This window comes from Oreochromis niloticus, linkage group LG18, assembly GCF_001858045.2.
Source record: "Oreochromis niloticus isolate F11D_XX linkage group LG18, O_niloticus_UMD_NMBU, whole genome shotgun sequence".
NCBI lineage: Eukaryota > Metazoa > Chordata > Actinopteri > Cichliformes > Cichlidae > Oreochromis > Oreochromis niloticus.
The window spans coordinates 35,313,872-35,324,745 of NC_031982.2; the positions used below are offsets into that span (position 1 = coordinate 35,313,872).

Genomic DNA, 10,874 nt, shown 5'->3' on the forward strand with positions numbered 1-10,874 from the left:
CCCACAGTGACAGGAAACACCAAAACTCTGTACAAAAACCTTTGGAGCAAAGACAACAGAATACTCCACAACATCCACTAGAGGGAGCCACACACTGTTAAACCTCTGATTCTTGTGTCATTGGACTGATGACAAAGACAACAGAGAAATGAAGCAGTAAAGATCAGAGACAGAGACAGAGCTGCTGTGGAAGCACAAAACTATTTGATTGGCTGAGCTATTAAACTGCCCCCGCCCACTGAAGTTGAGCTCATCCAATGACATTATTTGTTGGTCATTGTGCTGCAGTGGAAGAACATTGTTCATGTGCTGTCTGTCTGGCTTTAATAACTCCAAAGACATGTTGCTGCACCTCTTTTTGCTTCTATCTCACATTATAGGTGAGTTTAAGAACAGGGATTAAAGTTTAGTTGAAGCTGCTGCATTAAGCAGATATACAGACTGCATTTCACTACTTTTCTTCTTTCTTTTTCCAGGACTCACAGCTGGAGACTCAATCACTCCTCAACAAACTGAAGTCACTGAAACAGAAGGAGAATCTGTCAAACTCACATGTAGCTATGAGACAACAACAGGTTATGCACGTCTTTTCTGGTACAGACATCATTCTGACCTTCAGGCTCCTCAGTTTATACTCTGGAAATATGGAAAAGGGAGCACAGATGAATATATTCCTGATAATCGATATAAAACCAAAACATCACCTACATCAACTAATCTGACCATAACAGCCCTAACCCTGGCAGACACAGCTCTCTACTACTGTGCTCTACAAACACACTGATACAAAGTGTAGAAGAGGCTGTACAAAAACCTGAACACAGATATCTGACTACTCTTCAAAGAGGAGGGAAGTGGTATTCAAAGCACAGCTTCATATCAGATGGATTCTGCTAATTCCTGTTTTATCAGAGTCACTGTGGTTACAGCTGCTAATGAAACACTGTGGGAGGATTCACATGAGCAGCAAATCCACATCAACCACAAACCAACTGTAGGAACGTTCAGACACAATAAAAACTGTCAAACATCCAAAGCTGCTCATTTACACCATTTTATATTTAGCGGATGAGGACATGCAAAAATGCAGCAGAAGCAAAATAAACTGAGTAACAGAGGTTTATCTCTTTAAGTTAAAATCTCTCACATGAAGCTAAAAGTCCAACCAGGAAGACCATCTCATGCTTATTCCATTTATTCTCTTTGAACTCATCACATCAGATGATGATGCTCTCCTTCATCATTGTCCTGCTCTGGTACTTTGTGCCTGGCCTTCTTGAGGTCTCTGAGCAGGATCCTGGATGCTGCATCATCTGGTAACTTTATTGTGCTTCTGAGGACTTTATGTGTCAGAGTGACAGAATGGTGGTTTCTGTTTTACTGGACTTGTGTGCTAACCACAGTATAGGTTGATGTTTGACTCTGTAATTGCATCATCAGGTCTGCAGCAGTATGTTCTGGACACTCTGGTGAAGAGAGGAGCTGAGCTGTCATCTGATCACCATCTGGGGGTGAGCTGAGTCAGGTGGTGGGGGAGAATGCTGGACAGGCCTGGCGTATCAAAGTGGTTCAGGTGATCTTCAACTCCCACCTTCAGCAGAGCTTTGGCAGCAGTCTGAGTGAGGCTGGGGACTCATTGCTGATGGGGCTGTGCAGAGCTTTGGCTGCAAGCTGGTTGGTGCTTGTAGTGTTGGTGACCTCCTAACCAGATCTCATTAACTCCTCATGTTTTGGGGAATGAAAGGTCCAGCTGAAACATCCACTCTTTGTCAGATTGTTGTCTTCATTCTGGTGGAAATTCAGCTCTTAATTTATGACTTATGAGTTTGTGCTTGTAGCTTCTGTTACCTCACCATGTTCTCTTGTGTCTGCTCATAGCTCTGTGGACTTGAGTTACCTGAAACCTGAAGGATTCTCTCATTGTCTGCTGTTTGGAAAGGACTGACTTGTAACAGAGCTGGAAAACTCACCTGGAAAACTCACCTGCCCATCCACTCTCCACCCACTCAGCCTTATGAAACCTTCACTTACCTCCCTGACACAGAAGCTCTAAAAGTGAAACACAAGAAAGGACTCTAATAAATACTATATAAGCAATTCTGACTGCACTGACACTCAGCAGTCGTTCTCTCGGGCAGTTCTCTGGTGTCTCCCTGCTCTGTCCCTCTGCAGGAAACCTACTTACCTGCCCCCCTGTCTTTGAACCTTCTCAAAATAAAAGCATGTAAAGCTTTAGCCTCATGTGGGCTGCTTTAGAGTCGATGCATTCCTGTAATCATGACACTGAGAGGTTGTTCCAGTGATTTAAGTCATGTATTAATCGTAGTGGAGAGAAATTAATATGAATATTTCCTGTGTGAAGATGATGGTGTGATATCAGGGCTGCCACATGAAGGGGCAAAGTGAACAAGTTTATGAATACCTCTAAAAAAAACCCTTCAATGAGTATAAATGATCTTCTGATATTAACAATATCCTGGAACACCAACATGCACGCTCAGTCATCCAGGTAAGCAAATCCTAAAAAGCTGATTCTGTTCATCTGGATGTTTTCAGTGGGAGAAACGTTTCATCATCATCATCAGGTGACGTCTTCAGTCTCAGCTGACCTTTGCACAATGACTGAAACCAGCACCACTGAATGAACAATGGGCTGTGAGGTCAGTTTATGATCATTAATATGCAAATTGTCACAACCATTGATCAACATCCACTGATCAATGGTCATGAGTACCATTCTCTGTTAATCATACTAAGCTGCTGTGGAAGCACAAAACTATTTGATTGGCTGAGATGAAATTACAAAAATATACTAGAAAGCGAAAATTTCAGAAGAAATTTTATGTGTGCCTATGCCGCTGCTAATCACTGTAGTTGCCATTCATACGGCTACAGACAGCAAAACTCAGAAGAGCAGCCATTCTCCACCATGAACTATGGTAAAAACAAACACCGCTCACGCTTCACAGATGACAGCTTACAGTTTTGTGTAAAGATGAAGTTACTTCGTACAGCGCCGATTTGCAGACGCTGTGCACACAGGTTCATGAGCAGAAGTCCCATTGTACCACGGCAGACCCGACAATGTTTGCATGAACACGCTTTGAAGCATTACATTATAGACCACTTTTCACACATGCATTCACTTTTTGTTTTTTGTTATTTCTACACAGTGTTCTGAATTATGAACAATGGTCTACAGCCAATCTTGTGTATTATTATACAAACTTTGGTTGTGAGATTCAGATAACTATTTAATAAAAGCTAAATATTTTATATGAGAGTAAGAAAGAAAAGTATATCTTTATGTCCACCTTTCTCTGTTAATGCCCTACCTGGCCCCCTGGCAAAAGCTTTGCTAGATCCGCCCCTGCACAGTTACCAGCTGTCAGCTACACAAAAAAAGGAGCTTGGTGTTTACAGGGAGTGCAGAATTATTAGGCAAATGAGTATTTTGTCCACATCATCCTCTTCATGCATGTTGTCTTACTCCAAGCTGTATAGGCTCGAAAGCCTACTACTAATTAAGCATATTAGGTGATGTGCATCTCTGTAATGAGAAGGGGTGTGGTCTAATGACATCAACACCCTATATCAGGTGTGCATAATTATTAGGCAACCTCCTTTCCTTTGGCAAAATGGGTCAAAAGAAGGATGTTAGAGTGGATTGTTAATGTTTGTCATTTTTATGCTTGCTAACTCTGATGATAGGGATTCCACTATCCTTCCCCCCAGATTCTCGGGGTTCTGGGTAGGGGGCTGTAATGTTTTATTGCAGATACATCCTATCTGGAGGATCTACTTCTTTTGATCTAAGCTTCCTGAGTTTACGACCCTATGGTCAGCAGGAGGTCTCTCTTACACACACACACACACACACACACACACACACACACACACACACACACACACTGCCTCATCTTTGTAACCAAGGGGGGTTAAGAGGGGAGGTACGTGTTGTAAACTATTGTGTGAACTGTAACAGTTTGTCAATAAATAGCTGCGAGGGAAGCTGCTCTTAGAAGGACTTTGGGCTGGAGACAGGTTAGGAGCGTAGCTCCGAGCTGGTTCTTGACCAAGGACTTCCCTTGCTAGCAAGTAAAGGATGTTCGCCTTGTTTTTCTTTCATGGGAATAAGTCCTGGATACAGCGGGGTCTGAGTTTAGACCCAACATTTATTTGGTCCTTCGAGCCGGATCCTAACACATCGCATTCACCGAGGAGAGGGAGAGGACGCCACCGCAACGTCTGGGATGATTGGCGGAAAGCCCTAGTGCCTTGCTTGTCACTAGGCCGGAAAGTTTGTGCCTGAACTCCCCTCGGGATGGATGGCGATTGACGGGAACCAGAGACTCTTCCCATGAACGGAAACAACACGAACAGTGAGTAGAACAGGCCTTATGCGTCACTGAGACTGCGCGGGCAGACGCGGGTCCAGAGGAGCGCTGGTTGCGCGGGTTTCACGCGAACCTAAAACAATAGAGAGCGGCTACGTGACCGTGCGGTTTCTCGCAGGTACGGGAGTGCGCCAGCCGTGCGGGAAGGTCGCAGGCTACTAAAGAAACGGCTCCGTAGCTGCGCGGTTTCACGCGAGCACGGGAGTGCGTTGGACTGTGCGTTTAGGACGCAGGTCCATGAGAGCTGTGCGTGCAGACGCAAGCGATAGGCCTATTTTGTGTGTGTGCGGGCCAGACGTGGTCTGCGTGAGTGTGGCTGATTGTTGTCTTGTAATGAAGACTAAACCGAGTAAGTCTGCCTTGAGAGAGAATGAAATAACTGCAAAGTTTTTTTATTGGGCAGCACGTGGTGTGTGGTTTGTTGATGAATGAAGTGAAATTGTGCGGTAAGCAGAAGTGAGTGTGAGCGTGTCTGACGTCACGGTGTGTGTGAAAAGGTATCCAGCTGGGGCAGACGTGATTCTGTAGGTCACCTGCCCAGCGGACAAAGAAATAACATAGTTGTGTGGTGAATGATAGCATGAAGAGTGTTTGGTGTTTCTCAGCCTGAAACAGCTGTAACGCTACTTTCTGTTTTGAGAGAAGGATAGTTTAAGAGAGAGAGATGTGTGTTGTTTTAAGCAGTGATGAGATTAATGAAAATGTGATGAGAGGAACACAAAAACATACAGAAAATACATCAACTATACTAACCCTACATGCATATACACAATAAATGATACTCATGAAGACCAGACAGCATCTTAAGCATGAGATTCTGTTTGTCATCTTGTCCAAGTCACTAGTAAGATGAAAGTGATACATAGACTAGTGGACTGAATATTATAGGAGGACAGATGACTGCATCATAGAGGAAAACAGAATGCTGATGAGGGGTCTTACATGAGTGAGCTGAGTGAGCTGATTGTGAGTTTCTGGTGTGTGAAGAAGTTTTACCATGGCACACATTTGGTTACATGAGAAGAAACTTATTATGTGCTGAGACAACAGGGTTATGCTGTATGTTGTGTGTGGCTGATTGGATGAATGTTTGAGATTGATCTAGTTGTTGATTTGTCTTTTGTTATTAAGTTGAGCCTGCCAAATGGGTTGTTACAATGTATCCCCCTGGCATGAAGAACACGTGTGTCATGATTTAACGAGGCCTTTTTATTTTGATACTTTCACAGTGCACTGAAAGTTTTGTTTGATAATCTCTGTTTGAGCAGATCTGCACGATTGGAACAAAAGCGCTATACGACATGTAGAGAAAACCGTTGCAAACCGTTGACTTTCTCCAAAAAATTAAAATGGGTTCAGGAGAAAGTCACTTATCTGGGATGATTAAAATGAAAGTCCCTGTCAAAAAGGATTCAGCGAGATAATCCAGCCTAAATTCTTCTTTTGAAATTTTCTTCTTTTTTTGTTTTTAAAATGACGTCATTTTGCTATGTGTGGAAACTGAATGCGTCGATGGGTTCCACTTTTAGCAAAGAATGAATGAATGCATGAATGAGTGAATGATAAATGAGTAAGAGAAATCAAACTGACTGATTGACAACAGCTGACAAAAGCTGACAAGACTGACTGACTTAACACCATTGTGTGAAGTTAACCCCACCTGACAAAGGTGTGGCTGTATCTCTGTGTGTGTCTTTTGTTGCAGGAGCAGAAGGAGACCACAGGAGGAAACTTGGGTCACATGACTATGTGAACTCTGCAAATTTAACCTTTTAGTTTAAAATTTTCTGTGTCTGTGAATTTACCATGGGTGTGTCATTAACTACTTTGTGTTGCTCACAGAGATTACTGTGAGAAAGAGTGTATACGAATGCGCAGCGCTAACATTTACCTTTCTTTTTACAGCAGATGGTTAATCATGTGATTCGATCATGTGATTTATAGCAGGACACAACTTAATGATGTTTTTCTATCACAGGATTACTGAGATTTTGTATAAAGAAAACTGTAGTCACAGGCTGTGTGTTGATGATGAAATTACACTGTGTTGTTGAGAAAATGTCTGAAATTACAGGGAAGAAGTGAATGCAGTGTGGGATATATTGTATTTGAAACTAGTGTTACTTTTCTCACAGCAGAGTGTTAACTTTATGACCATTCACAGCTCCTCTGGAATTTGGATGGCCAACACCTGACCACCAGGATGAACTGTGTGTTAATGTTTGTTTTTTCTTTAAGAGTGCTTGTAAAGGATTCAGCACAGACAGACAAGTGACAATTGACCAAATGTGCAGTGGTTACAGAATAGTTGAACATGGGGCTCATTAGCTGGCCACTATTGAGCTCACAGTGATAAAATGAGTGGAGTGACAAACTTAAGGAAAGTCACCAATTAAATTGTGGAATAAATTGGGATGATTCATGATTTGGGACAAATTATGATAATAATAATAGTGATTTAATGATTGGAGAAAACCTGCACATGATATTTGTCTTTTATGCTGAATACTTTATTATTCCTTTGATCTATAGTCGGTTGAAAATGTGAAGTTTGATTTAAAGACTTTGTCTTCTAGGGTACAGGCTCCAGGTGGAGCTGGGAGTTAGACAAGCTAAACATTTAATTGCTGACTATTGTTTTAACACAGGGTTACAGGTTTGAGTGAAGCTGCTCCAAGGGACAAACCCTGGAGATTGTTTTAGGGAGACTGTGCAACATTTTTGTACATGTCTCGTTGGGGAGTTGACACATGGCGGAAGCCATGTGGCGAGAGGAGTGTCATTTTAATTTGCAGATGTCGCGAGATGCCATGACGAGAAGGAGTGACTGAGGAGATCGTCCATAAGATGGAAGCTGAGGCCAGGAGAGAGGCTTCAGAAGGATCAGAGATCACCTTCAGCACAGAGAGCTGTGCTACTGGGCTTCCAGGAGATCGTCATGAGGAGACTCTGCACAGCAAAATCTTAAATAAGCTGAAAGACTTTCGCCGTTGACGTTGAGGAAGACAACTAAGGTGTACGACGTGCTCTGCCTTTAAAATCTTCAGCAACGTTGGAACATGAGAACCTGAGGGAACGTGACAGGCTCAAAAAGTGACAGCGCAGAGGAGGTCCAGCGATGGACTTGTGGTTCTGTGAACAGCACAAATGCCAGGTGACTGTGAAATAACTAACAGCACTTTTTCCACAAGTGAAGCCAGTAACTTACTATCCTACCAGTTTAGCTCTAGTTGCTTGTGCTTTACCTCCATGCGTGAGATCAGTATGTGCAGCAGCTTAAACTGTACAATGTTTTAGGATATAGTTTTTCACCTTTTTGACATTGTTAGTTTAAAACGAGGTAGATGTCTACTACTGTAGACTAAAATTACATTTCTGTCACCTACAAACGCTTGTCTTTAATGTTCCTGTTACTCTCACAACCATACATATTACCATAAAGTGATGCACAATTCTGAAGCCGTCAAACCTTTTGCCAACGAAAGAAGAGGGCACTTCTCATGAGTGTAGACAGCACGTGGAGAAGGAGTGTAAGCCGAGGGATGACTTAATAGATGGTTAGGGAAAGGTTTGGTTTGTTGATGGTTTGCGTTAACAACAGCAGAGGGACAGACTAAAACAGGTTTTACTGTAGTAGATAGTGAGGAAGTTATCTGTGCAGGACAACTAGCATGTTTCCTATTTGCTTGAGCAGCAGATATGCTAGCTTTAATGGAAGTGTGTAAAGCTGCAGAGAGATAAGATGTGACAATATACACTGATAGCCAGTATGCATTTGCTACATTACATTTCTTTGTAGTACAGTGGGTGAGTCGAGGTGGAACTGTAGAATACGCCAAACTCTTGCAAAATCTGCTGGAGGCAGAGTTATTACCCAGTGGGATTGCCGTTTGCAAATGTGTAGCACACATGTGAGGGAAAGATCCGGTTGCATTAGAGAATGCTTTTGCACATAAGATCGCGAAAGAGGCAACTTTATGAGAACATGTTGTTAACGTTTTAGCAGTGCAATGCCAGCAGACCTTGGCTATTATGCGGGATGCACTGGTAGACATGCAGGGCCACTGACCTACTGCAGGGAAACAATTGTGATATACAGAAGGAGCGAGCTTGCAGGATGGTGTTTGTTATCTGTGTGATAAACCAATACTGCCTTAGACTTTGTATAAAACTGCTGCTATTTTGCGCCATGGGCTTTGCCATGTCGCAACAGGAGGGAGATAATGAGTAGTTTATACTTTAAGATTAAATACCCTTAAAAAAAATTTTGCAGGTCATGTATGATATGTTGCAATCATTTGGAACATGGGATTCCCGAGACCATTTATAGTGATAATGGTCCACATTTTGTAAATGAAGTGATTAGATTAACTGCACAACATCTAGGGATAACACTAAAAACATCATTGTTTATATCACCCACAAAGTGCAGGGTTGATAGGGAGACCTAATGGAACAGTAAAACTAAGACTTAGGAAGAGACGTAGGACATGGTTAAACTGTATAGAATTAGTTAAGATGTATATGAATGTACATGAGGATTACTCCAACAGAGAATGGTCTGACTCGTTGAGATTATATATGTTAGGGCATTTAGAGTTCTAGTCTTCTGTAGTGATGATAGGAGAGCAGAAGAGAGAGCATATTAGCAGATTAGATGCTTAAAATGTTTAAAAGTAAAGAAGTCTTGAGAACAAATGATCTGCCAGATGATTCTGTTTCTCCGCAGGAGCAGAGTCTGAAGTCTGGAGATTGAATGTTGTTAAGGCCATGGAGAGGAAGTGCGGGTCCAGTCCACGGTGGGAAGGTCCATATCGGATGCTGCTGACGATGACGACAGCAGTGAAGATCGCCGAAAGGATTACTTTCTGAAAGGATTACTGAAAGGATACATCAAGAGCACTGCAAGAAGGTGACACACATCCAGGCCAGCTCGGGGTAAGTGGCAGGAAGACCGGGTACAAAGGGGGGGGAAAGCCTCCAGGGCCCCTCGTCTCAATCCGGTGAAGAAACCAACTGAGCCACAGGTACTCATCAGATGGCTGGGAATGTGCTGTGCGCCTTCTTGTGCCTGTGGACCCAGAGTGGGATGACAGGAGCGCACTGGGACAGAGCAAATCACACCCAGTACCCGCATGGGGTTTTCAACAACTACTGGTGGCAGTCTGTGAACACAACCGCTCACATAAAGAACGAGACCAATGGTTATGCTTGTGATGCCACTGGCTACACATTCTTCTGGACTGTGGCCATATAGCATCACTGGGAGCGAGACAGTTTGTTTGGTTGCCTTGGCAACACATCCAGGAGTAAACATACTTGGGACACTGCCAACTTTTCAACTTCTGAACCTGAATGGATTCACCAGTAGCTGGGAGGGTGAACTGCTCTGGTACGACAGACCTAGTCTGACTCCAAGTATCTGACTTGCTGCAGGACATTGAACAAATAAACGAACTGGAAATAGGCCAGTTGCCTATGTGTATGAAGGGCAATGGATTAGTCCAAGTTGGAGATTTACCATGGAATTTGTACAACATCACCTATTCTTTGTGTCCTCTGCAAGAAGGATGCAAACAGAGAAGCCTTTTGTCTACATTTACATCATGAACACATCTGTAAGCTGGTTGAGGCTTGGAGCCAAGAAGATCAAAACACCTTGATCCAATTTCCTTTACAAAGCTTTTCCTGTGGTGACAACAGGACAGGAGAAGAGTTGTAAATGCGGATAATTTGCCAGTTGACTCTAACCCCCACAGGATGCCCACAGTGAGAAGGTTTGGGGGATGGATAGGAGTCATAAAGAAGGGTGTTGACCAGGCTACAGCTTTGAAGTTAGCTGAGAGCCATATGGACAAACGATAAAGTCAACTGATGTGTTTGAACGTCAATGTCTGTATACAGTTGGATTGTAGTGAAATATGATTTTTGGGAATGTTGATTATTCTTTTTGACTATTACATTCAGTTGTTTACTTGCAGGAATACATAATGAATCGCATGACAGGAGTAGATGTACCACAAGGCTGGATAACTTGGTTGATGTCTGGTCCTTGGTGGCATCTTCTTTTGAAAATATTAATTCCTGGTTTTGGACTGTTGACATTGATTTGCTTATGTATAGGATGCATTTTACCGTATAAAAGATCAATGCGAACTAAGATGATTTCTGATACATTTGTTAATTATGTACTTTTACAACAGTATGAATTGACTGACATGAATGATATGACAGAAGCCTGTGTATAAATGACACCTGCGCTGAAAATGTTAAAAAAGGTGCATGGCTAAGAATATACTACACAGGAATAATTTGGAGCATAAAAATCACAAAACAGGAGGGAATGTTAGAGTGGATTGTTAATGTTTGTCATTTTTATGCTTGCTAACTCTGATGATAGGGATTCCACTATCCTTCCCCCCAGATTCTCGGGGTTCTGGGTAGGGGGCTGTAATGTTTTATTGCAGATACATCCTA

At 42.6% G+C, this 10,874-nt stretch overlaps 1 long non-coding RNA gene across 1 annotated transcript; it reads left to right on the plus strand.

Moving 5' to 3' along the window:
- Positions 1-7,497: 7,497 nt before the first annotated feature.
- On the plus strand, positions 7,498-10,417 carry LOC112842848 (uncharacterized). The gene is made up of 2 exons (XR_003214874.1): positions 7,498-7,551; positions 9,127-10,417. It is a non-coding gene; the product is annotated as an uncharacterized LOC112842848 (long non-coding RNA).
- Positions 10,418-10,874: the final 457 nt, after the last annotated feature.